Here is a 22,156-nt window from a genome sequence, read left to right on the forward strand (position 1 = left end):
TCAAATTACTTTCTTGCCAACCCAATATTAATAGCAATGATTAGATAAAAAATATATTTTGTTGTTTATTAAAATCCACAGGTATTTCGTATGGTTTTCAAGATATTCTAAATTTCGAATACAATTGTTATGACACTTTTTCTTTAAACAGAGTAGTATGTTTCACTCATTTAAAAATGTATCTAAATAATACTGTACCCCCTCTCTAAGACTAGATAATTCTTTCATTTAACTGAGTGAAATTTGGGAGGAAAACAGCATGAAGATAACATTGAATCTGTTGTTGATTTTTTGTATGATGTTGATTTATAAGGATAAATTGTTTGTAAAGTCAATTAATTTTTTCCTCTTTGAATTTCCAGAACATTCTCAGATTTCAGTGATACCAAAGCTTGCTTGATGCTTCTGACAAGCAACCTATATTGAATTTAATTGTGTTATATTTCATCCTTATTTGTGTTTTGGGTTATAATCAGTTATCACATTATGTGTGAGCATTTTTTCTTAATATTCTTCTTTTCAAAAGAATTTGAGTTTATTACTCATTTCAATTATTCATTCAAATTTTTCTTCGGTTCTTGACATTATCTATGTACTACTTTCCATTACAATTCATTTCTTATTCATTTCAATTATTGTTTATTCTATAACTTCTCAGATTAAATGTGTGTCGTTTTTCTTCTGTTTGATTTTGATGAGAGCATGGACTTCACATTTATTTCAGTTTTAAATATGTGGATTTTTCTTTTCTTTTGGTATTGAGAAAGAATTTGTTTTAATTAATTTGAATTATTGAGGAAGAATTATTTTAATTATTGAGGAAGAATTTGTTTCATTTTTTTTGAAGCAAACCTATTATTTATATTTTCCAATTTAATTATTTATCAATTTAATTATCATTACTTATCTTTTTAGTTTAAAAAAAAACAAAACAACTTGTTTGTTTGAAAATGTGGTAGACAAACAAAAAATTATACAATTTGCATGCCTACAAGTAAACATATAGTTTGTTTTTTAGAGTCAACTGAACTATAAAAAATAGATTATTTGAATTTTGGCCTAAGAACCTATATAGAATTTGTTTTTGTGTGTTTTATATATATATTTTAGTGAGTGGATTTAAATAAAAAAGGATTTAAATAAAAAATATACTTTATTTTAAATTTTAATATTAACACATAAAAATTTGTTTGCCACAATGAGCTTACACTTACCTTATTGTCATACATTGCAGAAAACTTGTGTGTGCACATAGTTTAATTTGCTGCTTAAAAAAATATTTAAAGCTTATTAATATACTATAGATTTAAATGACATTTAAGTTAGTTACATAAGATATAACTTAAATAAAAGTTGAAAGGAATATTTTCAAAGCTAACTTACTTTTTCAAATTCTGTTAAATATTTTAATTATACCATTTTTGTCAAATTTAAGTGTCAGGAACTGGATGTTATTTATTATTACTCAAAATAAACACATTACAGCATCTTTTTGTTTTTAACTTTTAGAAAACAAAGAACATGTGACTTGCATTAATGAAACCTAAACCCTTACATGCATGTGTGAATTTCACGTCGGAGTTGCCATGACCTCAAAAAAATCAAAAAGTTGTAGCTAAGTTTGTTCAAGATTTCTTAAAAATATTTAAATTTGTTTTCCATTTAAGTATTACTAAAGTACTCTGAAGAGTTTTATCATTTGTACATATTTTCTTAGATCGAAATTTTTTTAAAAATCAATACCGATAGCTTAAGACATTTATATATTTCTCAATTTTGTTACCACTTTAAAACAATTTTTAAATTGTAACAACATTGATCATGTTTATAATTTTGAATGTCCTGCGCATCAAAAGTCTCCTTATTACCTTCATTTTCGGCTTAGCTCAGTGGCGCAGCTAGGAGAAATCATTGGGTGGGGTTGCAAAATTAATAATTTTTTTGTCAGTAACTTATCAAAGAATTTATTTTCAATCTATGCTAATTTAAATTAAAATCCAATGAACCTTTTTTAACTATAATTATTGTATAACAACTGTAAATGGGTGTGTAGTGGAAGGGCTTGTGTGAATAATATTTATGAATTTGTTAAAAAAAATGTATTAAGCATCATTTTGAAGACATCTTGTATTTAAAATTTTTTTTATATATAGCTAACTCAACTCTTTTAATTTTTGGATTTTTTTAATATTCTCATATATTTATATGTTTCTCTTTAAATGTCTTTGTATTTTTCAGATAATTAAAAAATAGTAAGTTTTTTAAATCCCTCGTCATGCAGTTCCTAATTGGTGATTTGCTGCAGCCATATGATACACTAAGATTGAGCCATTAAATTCTGAAAACATTTGCAATTATTTTTTTAATTGCAAAGATTTTGCGTTTGTATTTTGTTTATTTTTGTGTTTCGTTATTTTATAATGTTTCTTAATTATTTTATAATGTTTCTTCCTTGGGGAAATCCTTGGTCAACAGGATTTACTTGAGCACACTGAGTTAAAGACACTGAAGAATGTGTGACACATATTTCCCCGACTTTCTTGTTCCAATGATATTCATCTAAATTAAATTCAATAAGTATTTTTTTTATTCATCTTGGAAACAAGGGTTTGGGCTAAATCTAATGAGACTTTGGTACACCAAAGCCTGAAAAAGTTCTTGTGCAAGACATGTAAGATAAAGCTTTGATAAGAGAGCTCCACCTCATAACAAAACGTTTTGTGATTAGCTCTCAGCTTTGCATTAAGTACGAAAATGGCCACTTTTAAAAGAAGTATGTTTCAGATAGCTATGTCTGTATGCTTAGTGCTCTGGTGTGCAGTCAGTTAACGTCATTCACACAGCTAGTTAGAGAGTTAGGGGTAGTGGGTTTGATCCTGACAGCGAGCCAAGCAACTGGCGTGTATAAGCGGCAAGGTGCATGATAAATCTATCTTGACTGAAAGTTCTCTTTTTGGTTGTGGTGTGGAAGTTGGGAAAGAGTGGTACAAGCTCAGATACTGAACTGGTTCAAAATTACACTGAATTCCTACCTGGCTGTTAATAGATAGAGCCCTGAAAATGTAGCTAGTTGCTTGGCCATGATTGGGTCATGTTTATTTAAAAGTTTGATTGTGGTATTTTTTATATGAATTAAACTTACAGTGCATTATGTGTTTAATTAATTTTTTATCATCCTTTTTTCAACTTCTAGGGAAACATAAGGCAGAAAGAAATATTAATGAATTCTGTGAAAAAAATCATCCTGACTATCTTCTGCCATCTTTAAATATAACATTCAAGAGAAATTATTTAGGGATAAGTATGTTCATCATCATTCTTTCCCAGGTCTCATACTCTTAACTGTAATGTAAGCTTTTATTTAAATAACTATTTTTTAATGTGTGTTATTAGTTTATCTACAAGTTTATGTCTGTATATTGTTTTGTTTTAAAGCTAACATATTTATTAACCTGTGAAATGACTTTACATTTTATAGTCAATAAGAAATATTAATTTATATAATTTAAATTATACTAATATTTTTACTAGTAAGATCACAATGTTATAGTTTTAATGTGATTTTCTTCTCTTTATTTGAAATAATAGTTTTTATCATAGTTGATCAGAACTAAATCTGATCCATCTTTAAATCCACTTTTATTAAGTGGATTTAAAAAATTTTTTTATGTGATTTAAGAAGAAAATGGTGTTATTCGAAAAATGTGTGAATAATTTTGGTAGCAATAATTATTTTAAATTAGATTTTGATCTTTTTACACTTATTATCTTAATAATTTGTATTAATTTTTTATCAGTAAACATAACCGCTGGGAAGAATTCTGAATTTTCTAGACTGTTATTCTGAATCTGAGTTTTATGAAGTGTATTTATTTTTTTGTTAATTTTTGAATATTTTATGTTTGATTTCCTTTAAAAATATTTTTTTAAGTATTACGTACAATGCATCTTAAATTTATCTAAATTAGAAAATAAATCAAACTAAATTTTAAAAGCATTATAATATTCAAAGTGAAACTTTAAAAATATTTTTAATTATTATTATTATTATTATTAATTTAAGTAATTTTTTGTGTGGCCTTTTTTAGGTTATACATAGATTGCAGGAGATTTAGCATCCCATGACTACTACTTTGAATTAAGAGCATAAAAGGAATATCATGGTATTTTATTAAGCAGAAAGGTAGATAAAAGCGTTATTTTGTTGGAATTTAAAGTAAAATGTCTAATGGCAAGGTAAAAGTATTTCATATTATTTCTTAGTACCAGACATTGACATTTTTTTCATATCTTTAATTTGGTCACATTGTTTTTTTTAAATTTTTTTTACAATAAAGATACTTTTCTATAGTTAGAAAAATAGGCAAATGATGAGAATTTAGTATTTTTATCTCTGTACTAGATTTTCTGAGCCTTTAATGTATTGATATTAATTTAACATATGTTGGTTAGAAGTTCCTTTTAATCCATTAGAATATTATCTGAAAATGGGACTGTAACGTCAGTGTTATAGGCTGGGACCATTTTGAAATCTTTAAAAATGTCTCAAACAATTTACTCGATTCTATTTCATATTTAAGAGTATTATTTTTATTAAATAGGATTAATTTACTTTAAAAATTCGAAGCACGTTTTTTAATGTTATTTTTATCTGGATATTTGCACTGCTAATTCTTCACATCAACTGAAAAATAAAAGAAGATAAAAACAAATTCTTATTTTTGAAAGTTCAACTTATCATCTGCTTATTCTTTTTTTTCTTATTTCAGTGTCATTTATTTTTTTATACTAACCATTATTTAGTTAAATAAATGCCTTTTAATCAGTAACAAAACGTTATTACATAAAAATAGATTATTATTAATTTATTATTTTCTATTGTATAACACATTTTAATCTTTGTTTACCTTAAAGTGTTATTGCTTGGAAAAATCGATTTTCTGGATTTGCTGAAGTCCTGATGATTCTGTGTGCTGGACTTTCCACTGTATAACTATTTCTTATGAAATTATTGCTGGAATAATTGTAGTCATGTTTTTTTTCAGTGCTTGTAGTTACTTTTTGATGAATTGTTTTTATTTTAAGATTTCATTATAAGAAAGTTAAAAGGTAAAGTAATTGATAGAATTGTTATTTAGTTGTCAATACTTAACTATGTTTGTGACTGATTTGTAACTTCCTTTTAAATGAAAATCACATTTGTTTAAATGTTCTATTCTTTTTTAAAATTGTTTTTGGTCTCAGAAAATATTTTTAGCTTGGTTTAAACTTGGAGATGTTCAGTGTTACTGATTTATATTATTAATTCATTGTTTCAACTCAACATATGCATTTTTATTAAAATATCTTACTCATTGGTGTATTTAATGAGTTCATGCTTATTATAGTTTAAAAAAATTTGAAATATAGAATTGCAAAATAATGATTTGAGTTTTGTTTTAATTAGCAATTTTGTCTTAGGCTGCGTTATTTATTTCAAATTATATTATAATTTATAACTTTTTCTACTTTAGATTTTATGTTCCTCATGTTTCACTTTTTTGAAAATTTATGTACTCTATTTTGTGGGATTTGCATATTTATTTTATATTAAGGTAACTTTGCTTGTAATGATTCTTTTTTTTAAAGCATTTTTATTTAAAAAAAATCATTGCTAAAATAAAGCACTAGTTGTTAAAAAAACTATGATCAACTATATTTAATTGAAATTGGTGTTATGACTAAATCATAGTTAATTGAAACTGGAGTTATTACTACATCATAGTTAATCGAGACTGGTGTTATGACTCTGTTTTAAAGTGTGAACCAAAATACGACTAGTTTTAAAATTTTTCTAAAAATTGAGAAGGGCAAAATGTCTCTTTTATTTGCTTCAAATTATTTTATAAATTATGACTCTTTCTACTTTAAGTTTTTCTCATGTTTCACTTTTTAGGAAAATTTCTGTTAACTACTTATGATTTACATATTTATTTTATATTAAGGTTACCTTAGTTGTAATGTTATTTTTAAATCTTGTTTTTGTTTGCTTTTTTTAAAAAATTCATTGCTAAAAGAAAGCACTAGTTGTTAAGAAAACTATGNCTGAACTTTCCACCGTATAACTATTTCTTATGAAATTATTGCTGGAATAATTGTAGTCATGTTTGTTTTCAGTGCTTGTAGTTACTTTTTGATGAATTGTTTCTTATGAAATTATTGCTGGAATAATTGTAGTCATGTTTGTTTTCAATGCTTGCAGTTACTTTTTGATGAATTGTTTTTATTTTAAAATTTCATTATAAGAAAGTTAAAAGGTAAAGTAATTGATAGAATTGTTATTTTATTGTCAATACTTAACTATGTTTGTGAACGATTTGTAACTTCCTTTTAAATGAAACTCACATTTGCTTAAATATTCTATGCATTTTTAAAATTGGTTTTGGTCTCAGAAAATATTTTTAACTTGGTTTAAACTTGGAGATGTTCAGTGTTACTGATTTATATTATTAATTCATTGTTTCAACTCAACATATGTATTTTTATTAAAATATCTTACTCATTGGTGTATTTAATGAGTTCATGTTTATTATAGTTTAAAAAATTGGAAATATAGAATTGCAAAATAATGTTTTGAGTTTTGTTTTAATTAATAATTTAGTTTTAAGCTGCGTTATTTATTTTAAATTCTATTATAATTTATAACTTTTTCTACTTGAGATTTTAAGTTCCTCGTGTTTCACTTTTTGTGAAAATTTCTGTACACTATTTTCTGGGATTTGCATATTTATTTTATATTAAGGTAACTTTGCTTGTAATGATTCTTTTTTTTAAAGCATTTTTATTTAAAAAAAATCATTGCTAAAATAAAGCACTAGTTGTTAAAAAAACTATGATCAACTATATTTAATTGAAATTGGTGTTATGACTAAATCATAGTTAATTGAAACTGGAGTTATTACTACATCATAGTTAATCGAGACTGGTGTTATGACTCTGTTTTAAAGTGTGAACCAAAATACGACTAGTTTTAAAATTTTTCTAAAAATTGAGAAGGGCAAAATGTCTCTTTTATTTGCTTCAAATTATTTTATAAATTATGACTCTTTCTACTTTAAGTTTTTCTCATGTTTCACTTTTTAGGAAAATTTCTGTTAACTACTTATGATTTACATATTTATTTTATATTAAGGTTACCTTAGTTGTAATGTTATTTTTAAATCTTGTTTTTGTTTGCTTTTTTTAAAAAATTCATTGCTAAAAGAAAGCACTAGTTGTTAAGAAAACTATGATCAATTATACTCAACTGAAACTAGACTATGACTAAATCATAGTTAATTGAAATCAAAGTTATGACTACACCATAGTTAATTGAGATTGAAGTTATGACTCTATTTTGAAGTGTGAGCCAATAAGATACTAGTTTGAAAATTATTCTAAACATTGAGAAAGGCAGTCTCTAGTCGTTTAAGTTTCATCAATTTATTTCTATAATATGGAGTTTTTGAAAATTTTTATGCTTTACCTTAATTTTCATTTTGAAGCAAATTATCACAGAGTTAGAAGCAAAACAACTGTGTTTAAAAATGAAGATTCAAGTAAAATAGATAGTTATCTCAATTTGTTTTGCAAATTGTGTTTAGTAAAATATATTTATATTGTACATCATAATGTTTATAATTCTTGGTATAGTTCTTAATTTGTTCTAACTATATTTTTTTACTAAAATATGGTATAGTATGGTAAAATGAAATTAATTTTCAATTGCAATAATCAAAGCACATTTTATGAGATAAGTGAATTTTTTTTAGATAATCATGCCGAAATATATGATTTGTCAGAATTTCATCTTTGAAATTGTGGTAACACTTTTTTAAAAGAAAAATATAGCTTTTATTTATTTATTAAGCTGCATAAATTCTGCATGAAGAAATCTGTTGTTTATCATTAATACTGAAAAATGAGCAGTTATGTATTTAGACTAGAAATGAAAAATTAAGGATATTGAAAAGTAGTAATTTTTAAATTGTTTAACAAATAAAGTGAAAGAAATGGGCAGCAGTTATCTTAATTCAAAGTATTAGGTGTAAAACAATACATTTTAAGTAATTAGATTCCTAATTATTTTAGCAATAATTACTTTGAATCAGTGTTATTGCAGGGATTATATTTCTGAGAAGTTCCACAAATTTTCCACAACAACTGGGGGAGGGTTTAAAAACTTTACGCATGAACAAGAAAAAGTAATACTATTAATGACATTATCTTTATTCAATTTAATGACATCATAAATTTTAATATAATTTTCATTTTATTGTGCATAGTTATATATTTTTAAAATTCTGTGATTTTACTCAGAGTGCATAGTACACAGACATTGTAAGAACCACTTTATTTTACTTGCACTTTTAAATATGAAGTGCACATTGTAGTTCTAAATTCACATATAAGTTTAATGAAATTATTGTCGTTCTTATAAATTGTGTTTATGAAATCTTTGGTGATTTAAATCTAATGTTTATCAAGCCTTCATTATAAAGTTTAACCAGTGTATCATAAAATTTACCTATGTAAATCATTAAGTATTTTTTTTTAATATGTTCATCGTTAAGCTTTGTTATAACATGCCCAATAATACAACAGTTTTAAGATACACGTTGTTTTAGTTTTCAATTTTCAAATGAAATATGTAGTTTCCATTTGTGCTAATTTCAGTCTTAATTATAATTTTTTTAATTTTTAAATATTTATTTATTCTGGAAAGAAATTTCTTCAATATTTTATTTTTGAAGTGTGCAATATGCATAAAAATGCTTTTTTTTTTATAAAAATTTAAATGGACTTACTGCATTATAAATGTAAAGAAAAAAAAACATTTTTTTTTCTTTTTAGACTAACTGTAATGATATTAACCTACTGGCGGTTATGCGAAATGGCAAAAAAGGGTGAATGTTTTTCCCCTATGCATTATTTCTCTATTGAAGTACATGGAAAAACATGCTTTGTTATGCAGAGAAGACTGCAGGTTATTTATTACTTTTATGTGCAGAATCGTCAGTGGGTTAATTAGAGATTGACTTAGAGACAAAATCGTAATGACTAAACTTTTTTTTTTTTAATTTTCAAATTATCAAATGAAATACTCCTGTGAAGTACAGGGATACTTTAAGGAAGTTCAATTGAATTTGGTTTGAAATCCTCTGCAAATCTCGTAAAGAATAAAATATTACTTAAAAAACTTTATATCTGATAAAATATTCTATTTTTATTTCTTTATAGGGGTATCTATATTTCTGACCAGAAGGTCATTTTCATATTTTACTTTCCTGTTGGTAACTTACCAATATAACTCTGCAAATTAAATTTGATTTAAGCTTGATTGATATTTGAGTAATTTAAAACCCATTCTAAAAACTGTAGCTTTACTGTTGACTTTTTTAAAAGGGGTTTTTTTTTATATAATGAACTGTCTTATAATCTAATTGTAGTTTATGTCTACATAGATTTAATTTTCAAATTCATTTAGTTGTTTGTTTCTAAAATATTGTAATATGGTAAAGGGAAGGTCTTAGCTTGGTGACAGTTACCTTGACTAAACTTTTTTTTCTTTTTTAGGGTATTTTTGAAAAATTGAGTCTCTATTTTGAGATTATTAAACTCCAAGCACTGGTTATAATATAAAACTATAAAACATAAATGCTATATGATATTAAAATTTGATATTTATTTTGTTGTATCTTTATGTGTGTTATTAATGTATCTTTATGTGTGTTATGTTTTTAATTACAATAAAAATTATCAAACTTATGATAAAATGAAATTAAACTTCTATGTCTATAAAATTTTTTTTCTGGAAGTATTGATTAAGTATTTTTTGATTATATAAGCTAAAATACTCAAAAATTGAAGTGAAAAATAAATGAAAAGAATACTTAATTATGAAATATTGTTTTTAAAAATATGTTTTTTAGTAAACGTTTTTTTTTTAATTTAAAGAAAATTACGATTTTATTATTTTTTTTTTGCTGTTGAAACTAACAAATTATTATTTTTTTTTGCTGTTGTTACTTACAAATTATTTTGCAACAGTGAAATGAGTAATTGCAAATTTACTTACTTCTTTTTCTCATATCTTAATTTGATGAATATCTTTTATACTTTATTTATAATATTTAACTATTTAAAAGATTGTATTTTAGCATTATTGTGTTGCATCTTAACATAGTAATTATTAATAACTATATTTAAAATTCCATAGACTAATCAGTTTATAGCCAATATCTGTAAGTTTGTAAAACTTAAACAAGGTAATTAGGTCTTTTTTAATGTAATATATACTTTATATATTTCTACTTTATATTATTATTACATATTTAAAATATATAGTTCAATAGTTGGCAACAATTTTACCAAAGTAGACACCTTCTTATATTATATACTGAAAATATTATTTAGAAAATGTTATGAAATTGCAATATTGTAACATAGTATTTTTTTGTTGCCTTTTTTCATAAAATTTATTGTTCAATAATCACAACTTCTTATGCAATTTTTTAAAAAATAAAATTAGTTTTGAAATGATTTACCACTCTCCTTCACTTCAAAAATGCCATGATTTTAGTATTCCTTTTTTTTAAAACATATTTTAGTTTCAAATTTTTATTAATAGATAGAATTTTGATAATTCAACACATTTTAGGTTAGAATTTTTATTAATACTTTATATTTTATTGCCTATTAAACCCAATATCTTGACTCAGCAGGCAAGAGTCTCTTTTTTAAGTTTTGCTCTGATAAATAGTTTATTCAGCCCCATTAGTCAAATGTCTTACTTGTTATTTTTCAGTTAACTTAAAATGAGTTAATATAATTGACTTAGTTTATATACTGTTAATTTATTTGGCTTTATATATCAGAGTTAGGCTTTATAAGTATTTTTGTTTTTGAAGAGGATTAAAAACACTTGATTTAAATGTTAGACCTCATACTGACCACATTTTATTCCTTCAGAGCTTTTTGGCAAAATATTGCTGATCATTTCATGGCAAATAATTTAACATAAAAGTGTTTTTTTTACTGGACTAAAGCAACTGAGTTATATTTATTTCTTAATTTTAGGTGATAAGATATTTTTTCCTGAGTCTTCTATGATGCTAACATTTAGAAATTTTGCAAAATCATTTGGAGTTAACAAAGAGCAAGGAGAACTGCATAAGTGCTCAATGTGTAATTATTCAACACAGGGAAAACAGCAATTCGATATACACTGTGCTCGTCATTTACGCCATCATAAATTCAGTTGTGATTTTTGTAAGAAAGGTTTTGTTACAAAAAATGAAGCAATAGTGCACATGCGAGTGCACACAGGGGAAAAGCCTTTCGTCTGCAAAATCTGCGGTAAAAGTTTTCGTCATAAGCATACTCTCAATGTGCATTTAAGAACTCACTCATGTAAGTTCTGCAATAAAACTTTTGATGATCGAACCGCCCTTAGAGAGCATGAGTTAAGTTGTTGTGAATTTAATCATTGAATGCATGAATTTATGAAATGAATAGTTAGCAATGTAATTTATTTCTGACTATGTAATTCATTTATAGGGATATATTTAACCTAACTATGCAAATATTTAGCAATGTTCATCAAAGTAAAGGTATCCATCATTGTTATGAAATAATTCATATCGAAATTGCCCATATTTTACTATAGTTTGTACATAGGTAAAAATTATCAAGGTTGTGAATTTATATTTTTCTGAAACTGTTGGTCTTTTTTTTTTTGCAGGGTTACTTTTTATGTAATTGATTGATGTTTTCAACAAGAAAAATGTCTGATAATTATTTATTATCTGGATTATTGAATAAGTACGTTGAAATTGTTGTTAAAAAAAAGAGGGTAAATGACAGGGATGCACAACATATGACCCACAGGACAACAGTGAGCCATGAAGTTTTTTGACTTGTCCTGTGAACTGGCTTAAAAATTGATAAAAATATTAATAAAAAATTAAATTTTTTTTTTTAGCCATTCCTTGCAACAGTAAGTTACTGATCTAGTTTAGCCTTTTTCAGAATGACTGTTTAATTTCATTTGTAAGTTTTGTTTATTACAATGGGTTCAGTGTTTGGAATGAAAGAATGTCTTACCAGTCACTTACAAATTTTCAAAATTTAAAACAAAAGAACATGAAGAAAAGAAACTATAGTTTCAAAATTCTAATTGCGGTAATATTGTTTTAATTATAGATTTTTTTAATAGAGGCAAAAGTTATTAACAATAGTAAATATCACTAGTTAATAATAACAGTAAATAGTTTGAGTTAAATAAAGTGATGCTATTTGTTTTTATACCTATCAATTTGTTGTGATAATATATTTTGCAATCTTGTAGCAGTATTTTATAAGATGTATTTACATTTAATTTCATTAAATCATTTTAATTTTCTTCATTTTCACTCGGATAAAAAAATCAGTTACACACGTATAAGTAATTCATATAGCTTTTAAATAATATTTAAAAACACCCTACATTTTTACAATGTTCATGTTGGCCCTCTAATTTTTGTGGGACTCTGCATAAAGGATAGTGCATTCCTAGTCAATAATTTATTGAAAAAACTTTTAAATTTCACTTGCTATTTATTAATATAACTTTTAAAAGTTTAAAGATGTACATTTTCATAACGTTTCTACCTCACTAATAAGAAATTTGTACAGCAAACATCATTTCAAAGGTGTGCTCTATTGTAGGCAGATGAGCAAGTACATGTGTGAAAGTCTTCCCAATTGTTGATATGATAATTAATAGTTCATTATTTCATTATTAATTAGTTTTTCATTTTTGCTAAGCTAATCTGTAGTCTTCCCAACCATTTTTTTACACATGCATCTTTTCAGGTACTCACTTAACAAAATTATAAATATTTTATTTAAACGTTGATACTTTTTGTTATGCGACGAAACATTTAATTTAAATCTTAGTTAGAGCTGCTATTTTTTACTCTAAAAAGTTTTGTTAATTAATTATTCTGAAAAGTTTATTAATGTAATTCTAAACAAAACTATTGAAAATTCTTTCCTAATAATTTTCCGAAATATTCTTTGTTAATTTAAGCTATTTAGGAAACTAAAAAAATTATTACTTTAAAATATATCCCAAATGCATTGTGGACAGAATGGCTAAACTCTGAAAGTTTATTAATATAGTAATTCTAAATTAATAGTTATAGGAAATTCTAACTTAATGAGTTTTTTTTTTCGAAAAGCGTTGTATTATTTAGCCAATTTTGTTTAGGAAACTATTCCAAAAAAGTATCAATGACTTTAGGCAAAATAATTGCCAAATATTTTTTTTTGTAAACAGTATTACTAAACTCCATAAATCTTTCAATATAATTATCACTTTTGATCACTTAATAAAATAAAAGGAAAACATTAAAAGCTAGTGAACAAAGTAAAATAGAATGATATTCATAGGTTATAAACATTTAAAAATAAATTTAGAATTAATGATAAAGCTTATTAAAATGCAATAATATGTACAATAACTGTAAATTTTATGCGTGAAATAGAATATTTTGTTATAATTATGCAAAAAATAAGTGCCAAATTCTGGATTGAAAGAATAAAATATTTGCATAAATTATATGAAATCTTTAAATTGCGGAAAGGATTGTTATAATGCTATAAACTTAAATTAAATGTTAGTAAATTTTGTGTTTACTCATTTGAAATTTTAAGTGATAATTATTTTGATGAGAATAGATTATTTTTTGATATGAAGAATATGTCTTGTACAGCAAGCATACTTTACACAGCAGTAAAAATCTTTACACTTGAAATGAATCCAAGATTGATTCGGAATATTAGAAAACAAAATCTAAATATAATTTAAAATATTTTTATTTTAGTGAAAAACAGATATTGATAATTTATTGCTTTTACTAATGATGGTTATGTAAAAAAGAAAAACTTCCAAAAACATGAATTAAGCAAAAGATTGATTTAGAGTTAAGAATCTTTAAGAATATTCCTCTTGAATTCTGAATGAATTCTGCTTGTATTTTTTTTTTTGTTGCATTGATATTTTCTATTTATTACAACTGTGATTATTGTTATTTTCAGTCATTTAATTAGTTTTTTTATGAATTGTTTTTTTTGTGATAAATACTTTATTTATATTTATACATTTTTTGTAGTTCCTGATATTTAAAGAATTGATTTATTTGGTTTATTGTATTTTGAGAGAGTTTAGATCAAATAGTACAAAGTCATTTTTTGAAAAGCCCATGTTTAAAGTTATACTTTTAGCAATTATATTTTCTATGTTTCTGTTTGTAATGACTTGTACACTTTTATTTATCATGTGATTCTTCTCCGTATATCACATCACATTTTCACATAGAAGATATATAATGGTTTCACATATAATGGTATTATTTGATGAGGAATTTATAGTTGAAAGAATTAAATGTTCAATTTAAAGTATACTAATTTGATTTGTGAAGAATCATGATTTGTTGTTTAAAGTTATACTTATAGCAATTATATTCTCCAAGTTTTCTCTTTGTAATGACTTGTACAATTTTATTTATACTTTTCTGTATATCATATCATATTTTCAAGTAGAAAACAATAGTAATGGTATTAGGAGGAATTTATTGTTAGGAGAATTGAATGTTCAATTAATTTGTACTAATACTATTTTGATTTCTGAGAAATTATGATTATTAGTTGTTTAATTTCATAATTAAGTTATTTTATCTGAGAATTTCATAAAAGAAAAGGAATAGGAGGCAACAATTTTTTTGGTTTGTTTTTGTTGTCTATCTCTGTCTGTTAGCCTATGTTGTGACTTAATCGATACATTTTGTTAGTTTGTAAGATATTTATGAAAAGTTTATATATTCTTGTTTTTAATATTTTAGTTACTATATTTTATTATTTTCATGTAACCCTTACAGTTTAAGCAATACTTTATCAACTTATTCTCATTTTTTCCTCTTTTCATTGAAAGAAATGTAGATCCCATATTTAGGTACTCTAATTTGAAACATTAATAGGAAAAGTATGATTTTTTTAAAATTAGTATAAAGATAATTGTTTCAATAATCATTGCTAACTTATTTAATACTTTTAATTGAGCCTTAACATACCATGCCTGCCTTTAAAAGTACAGTAATATAAATTATTTAACTAACTTTAAATTAGTTAAATTTTTTAAAGCATTTTAAATACACATTTTTTGAACAACTAAACACCTGGTAGTTCAAAGCTTTGTGATGACTATGTCGACTAAGAACAGTTCTTTTTACAACAGCAGTTAAAAAGTTAAAAATTTTTAAAAGCGTACCAAGTCAACCCAAAAGAATATAAAATAAAACCTTAACCTGTAAAAAAATTCATTTAAAATACCATAGTACATACATTCAATAACTATATACAGTACAAATATTCTCGAAAGAGCTAGACATGGTGATGACATCTTAAGTCATGAAGTGTCTTGCAAGACGCTACTAGACTAAAATAAATATGTGAAGTCAGCTTTAAAGTTATAACTACTTATGGCTGTGGAACTTTTTACATTATTTCTGTAGAACCAAGACAGCTATATTTTAATAGACATTATTAATTTATTAAAATTAGTATAGCAATCTTCTGTGCGGGGTGGAGCCGTCAAATGACTAAAGCTATTTTATTTTATAACCGTTGTTGAACAGCTGACCCATTTCTGAGTTTTTGACTGTCAATGTTCAATTCCATAGTCTGGTAATTCTTAACCCTATCCAGAAGACAAGGGAATTCCTGGATCAAGAACTGGGAACAAACTAGCCTTCGTAGAGGACTTTTGATGAGACTAGCTCGCATTAGCATTATATTTAGAGGAAAACCTCCCATGGTTAGATCGATGGCGAGGGGATTCTAAACCATTGCAAATTCAATATTGGTTGTCTGATCAACACTTGCAATACAGTTGCTTTGTCTAAATATGCAGTTTGTCTGTCCCTTCCCATATTTTTATGTGAAAAATTTTAATATCAAACAAAGAAATTTGTATCAGTAAAGTGAAATTATAGACTGGTTTGACTTATCAGATTATTTTTTTAAAAAAAGTGCTATCTTTTTACTTAGGGGATATTTAAAGTCTAGAGTCTAAATCTCATTAATTTATGAAATAGTGAGGTAAGTAAAAATAATGACTGATTTTTGGCTCTTATTAGATTTTTCTAGTTTGTTATTATTATCACTTATTTTTAGAATAAAAGAAAAAAAATTGCAGATTGTGCTCTTTTCTTTGAGGAAAAATTTTCATAATTATGGAATGTTAATAGTCCACTGATTTGTGTGGCTAATTACATTTAAAAATATGTTTCATGCGTCCCACTCTTGCATTAAATTGCATTTATTGTTATTATGTAATTACTATGCATCATTATTTTGAGAAAAAATTTGTGATATTGTAATTTTTTTTAAAAAATTTAGTGATATTTTATTTCATTTTTATCACCAAAGCATATTTTTAAGGTTAGTTGATAAAAAGTATTTATATGTAGAATTTGCCTTACATAATAAAACAAGCATCAGACATATAATGGTTAGCAATTTTAGAAATCTTAAGCTAATATAAACTTATTTTATTGCTGATTATCAAATATGAATATCTTTTTTTTCAGAACTGTTCAGTTGTTCATTAAAACTGATATTGATTATATTTGGTGTGCTGGTAACAAATGAAATGGAAAAAAAAAAATAAATGGACAAAAAATTAAATGTTAAAATAGTTTTTCTCTTATCTCGTTTTAGTAGCTCAGCATAGCTAACTTAAAAAAATACTTCATTATGCAAGTCATTCAAAAGTTGCTCTACCTACGGAAAAAAGTGATTTTTTGATGAATTTTTTGTGTGCAGTGATATTTAAAATCATCTCACCAATTATTGCCAAAATCAGTTTATAAAAATAACTCAATAAATAAAATAATTGTTTTCTTTATAAATGAAAAAAATAGGCGTTTTCAACTTAGACAAACGTGACTAAATTAAGTTCAGTTTCCATAGCTATTGTAGAGGGATTAGGCAAAAGAGAGATTCAGCTGATATGTACAGAACCTGAAAATAAGCAATCGTCACGTGGTGAGTCAACAAATAAAGTGGGGACTTAAACTATATAATAAGCAACCAGTTACTTTTTTTCCTCACTTTTTTTTTTAGAATTGTTTAATGATAAAAGTATGTTAAGGTAGAAAAACTGGAAAACAGAATTTTCATTAAATTGTCCAATTTCCATTCAAAATTTTGATCCATCAATTTGTGATTGAAAGATTCCTGTAGAAAGAGAGTTATTCAACAATTCACATATTTCAAATTTGTAATGCTTACATTAAATGTATTTTGTCCTCAAAATATTTTTAAATTTAGTTCTTTAAAATCAGTATGTTTTCTAACATATTTATATTATTTTTATTGATGAATTAACTTTTTATAGCCATATATTATTTCTAATATAATTTTTAATAAAATATAATTTAACCAAGCCAAAAAGAAAAAGTTTGCAAAAAGGGGCTATTAAATGAAAAAGACCTATTAATATCTATCGATCACAGACTCATTAGATGTAAGGAAAAAGTGGCGACTAAGTTATTAGAGTACCGGCCATTGGCTACTAACTGAAAATTTAAATTTTCAGGTCTGATACATAACATAGTGTCGCACAGAGATGTGTGCTAACTCTTGGGTTAGATGACACTAAAAAGGGTCTTGCGTTAGATGGTTAGATGACACTTTTTTATTTTATAACCGTCGTGGAACAGCCGACCCAATTTAGGCTTTCCAACTACCAATGTTTAACTCCATAGCCTTGTAATTTTGAACCCCATCCAGAAGACAAGTTAATTCCTGGATCCAAGTATTGGAAGAAATTTACCTTCGTGAAGGCCTTTTTGATGGAACTATCCCGCATTTGCTTTACATGGAGAGGAGAACGACCAAAAACTCCCACTGTTAGCCTGACGGCAAGGGAACTCTAACCCATGATCCGTCTACCACTGAAGATATTTTATGTCAGTACTGTGGTCAGTGCAATCCGTGTACGGAATTCGAATCGACCAGCCATTGCTGGCATTCGAACCCGATTCACTTTATTGGGAAGCGAGCGCTCTCTCCCCTAAGGCACCAAGACTCAAAAAAAAGGGGGGGGGAGTATAATCATAAATAAAGTATAATAAAAACTTCTCTCTTAAATATTTTTTAAAAATCGCATTTTATTTTTAACATAAAAATTTACCTTGGGCCAAATATTCATTTTAAAAATATTAACTTAGATATTAAAAATAATGGTAAAAGAGATGAAGCTTTTGTGTTTTTAGTAATCGATTTTATGCCCTTTTTTTTTCTTTAAATACCTGGGATTGTTGCCAACTAGGTCTTTCAACACACCACTAGTACTAGTTCAGAAAATTTTTTAAAAATATATTTTAATTATATATAACGTATTAAATATAAATAATAAATATATTTAAATCTTAGAAAAAGTCTGAAGCTTTATTTATTATTTAAATAAAAAAAAAAAATAGTTATTTCAATAATAATTTCCTCTCTCTTTAATGTACTGAATGATTCAAGAATTCCTTTCCAGAATATTTTCTATCCCATTTCTGTCTACATAGTTATATCTATGGAAATCGAAAATAATTTAGTAATGCCTAGTCATTTAGGTTCAAAATCATCCTTCCATTTTAGAAAAATGTACCGAATCTTACCTGGAAGATTTGAGGTAAAAATGTTTCATAATATCTGTAGATTTAATTTTGATGAATGTTTTTGATGCTACTGATTGTATCTTTCAAATACTATTTTAAAATGATGAAATTTAGATTGATCGTTGTGAAAATTAATCTAGATTTAATTTTCACAACGGATCGTTTTCACATATTGGTATCAATCATATCTTTGAAATACTATTTTAATAAGCTGAAATAACACAACTATTTCTGTATTACACACCTACTGTACCTGAAAAATGTTACTCAATATCTAGATTTAATTTTCATTGAGGATTTTTTTTAACCTATTGGTGTTAGTTATATCTTTGTATTACTATTTTTAAATGCTGCAATAACGAAAAAGGTACTTTATCAGCAATTTTTAATGCAAATGTAAACCTAGGACCACGAACAACTATGAAATTTAAAATATTTCCAATTTTTATATTCATTATTTATTTTTCGAACTTAACTGATTTTTTTTTTTTTAAAGTTTTCTCAGGGGGAAAAACATAAAGATCACAATGGAGGAGGGATTGGACAATCTACTTATCTTTTTGTAATTTTTTAATGCATTTAAATACCACACAAAGTAAGGTTTATTATTATCTAAATAACATCAGCATATCACTATCATTCATTATTTTAGAATGTCATATTTATTTAAGATCATTTCATTGAACATAACATTCGAGTGTGTAGATTTTTGTAGAAATTTTGTATTAGAATAGATTGCTTAAATCTAGTCTACTTATCGACTCATCTATGCAAAAAAACATTTCCGTAAGCAATGTACCTGACTTGTATACATTCAGTTAGCTTATGTCTGTGCGTGTATATTTCTTAGAAGTGCCATTTTTCAATAGTCTCTTATTGGAAGTAGAAAATGAAGTGTGCAGGTGTCAGTTTGTCATATAATACACTGATATTTTTAGTATTAGACTAGTTGTGTTGTATGTAATTTGAGAATACATGTTGTCTGTACTGTGATTGTCCTGGATGTGAAGTAGAGAAATCAAATAAAATTTGATTGAGAAGTTTTATGTGTAGTATTTATTATTCTGCTTCAGTTTTGCTTTTTGTTTTTATTAAAATTTTTCTTTTGGAACTTGGAAATAAAATTTAAAAAGAAAAATTCTTTTGAATCCTAAATAAATAAAATGATCGATGTTTTGAAAAATAATTCGAAGGAGATAGAAATGTACTGTTTGATGTTTTCTGCTTAGGAAATCAGTTTTTCCCTCTTTGTTGAATATCTGAATTAGTGAATAAGTTTGTCAACAAGTGGCGCTGCTGACTGGAAAAACTATTAAACAAGGTTTACTGCTGAATATAAGAACATTCCAAATAAATCATTTGCATAAACGTCTGTTAATTTTGTACTCAGACTGCACCACGTTGTTAATGCAAATTGTGGCAATTTTGAAAATATTTTTTTTTCTTTCAGTAAGCATCACCTGTCTGTTTTTTTTTTTTTTTCAGTTAGCTTCTTCTTTTGACAAAATTAGTAACTAACTCTTAAACTTTTAAAAGAAATCAAGCAGAACGTAGAGAATCTTCCAATTTTTTTTATCAGTAATTTTGTAATATAATTGTAGAGTTTTTCCTTGCTCGTAATTTTTATTATCTGAAGAATTAGCAGTTAACAAAGACTATTTATAATCACAGACACACTCTTTTTCTTTATACACTTTTCATAAGCACAGACACACACACACGCAGACATTTTTTATACACATGATGGTGTCGATTTTTGATGAATCAGATTAATCACAACTGAGGAAGTAAAAAAAAAAAAAAATCTGATCGAATACTGGAGGAAATTGCGAGGAAGTGAAAGTAGAATCTTAGATTATTTGCAGAATGCTTTTATCTGGAAAGATAGATATTTTTTTTTTATCTATCTTGTTATCTTAGATCCCTTTTATCTGATAACCAAATTGTTATAATGTTTTTAATACTACCTTTCTCAATATTGATTTGTTAAATTTTTTTATGGCTTAGATATATATGGGTTTTAATTTATATATTTTTTTGCCTTTCATTTGTGACGAGATTTGCAAAAATATATATTAAAGGCAGTGATTACGTAACACCCTGTATAAGTTCCTGGATGCAAATTTGAGGGAAAAAACTGTCATGAAATTCTTTTACTCATACTGAAATTATGAGATAAAACTGCTTTTTAAATCATAGACGAATACTTAATTTTTTGTTTAAAGTATTTTGCAATTGAAGTTTTTCCAAATTTCAAAGAACCATCGATTTAAAATATTTTTGAAAAAAAAAAGAGGTTTGGACAAAAAAAAAAAAAAAAAAAAAAAAAAAAAAAAAAGATATTCTCTGAGAATAAAGTGATAGTATCTATAAAAAACATTATAGGTTGTTAATTTTGCATGAGATGAATAGGAACAGCATAATTTCTATTTATTCTTCATTGTCTTGCGATTGACTAAGAAAATTTATTCAGATGATTTATATTTTTTTTGTGTATCCATAGAAGGTATACAGTTCAGTGACTTCAAAGATTTTTTAGAAGTGTAATAAATCATGTCATATAACACATTTATTACAAAATTTTAATGCAGAAAAAAGAATTCAATGTAGAGTTTAATGGTTCAAGAATCAGAAACAGCTATGATGTGCTAAACAATGACGATGGTACTTGTTCAAGGTAATGAAATCAAACAATGTCATAAATCATGTCTCCTATGGAAAATAGAGAAGGGAAAATAAGATGAAAGATCAATAAGGTATCTCCTGTTGTCATTAGGTCTTAACATGTTGAAGAAAAAAAAAGGCAAATATCCTTAGCGAAATTTCAATGTAAATACAGTTATTAGGTAATTATAGCTAAAAAGGGGCTATTTCTTCTAAGAAATAAATATCCAAGGTATTTTTGACGAAGAGCTTTGTTATGATATTATAAATGTTATCTGAAAATTCCTCTCCTTTGGACGCTTACACTCAGTTTTTTGAAAGAAATGAGGGGGATTTGAGGAAAATGGAATTTCTTTTAGACAAGCAAGTGAGGCATTGTTTCCTTGGTATTTTTTCACATTTTATTGAATGAAACCAATTCCGAGAAGATCGGACAAATCGTTTTGAAGTTGTAATGGTTTTATGTACAAAAATTAAAAATTTCTACTTTACCTATTTACGCATCTGATATTGCTATCTAAACAAGTGAGGCATTGTTTCCTATGTGTTCTTTTAGGTTAAATCGATTAGACTATACACCAGCGTTAGACTATACACCATGTTGCAAGCGTTTTTATGTATAAATGTATTACTACATACGTACACTTTTTATTTGGCTATCTAAAAGCTATTTGAATATGCAAGGTACATTTTCCGATGAATTTTTTTAGTCTGAATTTGATGAGAAAAAATTAGATTAGGTACGATTTATAGTTTAAAGA

The 22,156-nt window shown here is 25.7% G+C and overlaps 1 long non-coding RNA gene across 1 annotated transcript; it reads left to right on the top strand.

Annotated features, from left to right (window-relative positions):
• The first annotated feature begins 4,094 nt into the window (after nucleotides 1–4,094).
• On the top strand, nucleotides 4,095–19,775 carry LOC139426009 (uncharacterized). The gene is made up of 2 exons (XR_011637256.1): nucleotides 4,095–4,236; nucleotides 11,098–19,775. It is a non-coding gene; the product is annotated as an uncharacterized lncRNA (long non-coding RNA).
• The last annotated feature ends 2,381 nt before the right edge of the window (nucleotides 19,776–22,156 follow it).

The sequence above is a fragment of the Parasteatoda tepidariorum genome, chromosome 7 (assembly GCF_043381705.1).
Source record: "Parasteatoda tepidariorum isolate YZ-2023 chromosome 7, CAS_Ptep_4.0, whole genome shotgun sequence".
NCBI classification, from domain to species: domain Eukaryota; kingdom Metazoa; phylum Arthropoda; class Arachnida; order Araneae; family Theridiidae; genus Parasteatoda; species Parasteatoda tepidariorum.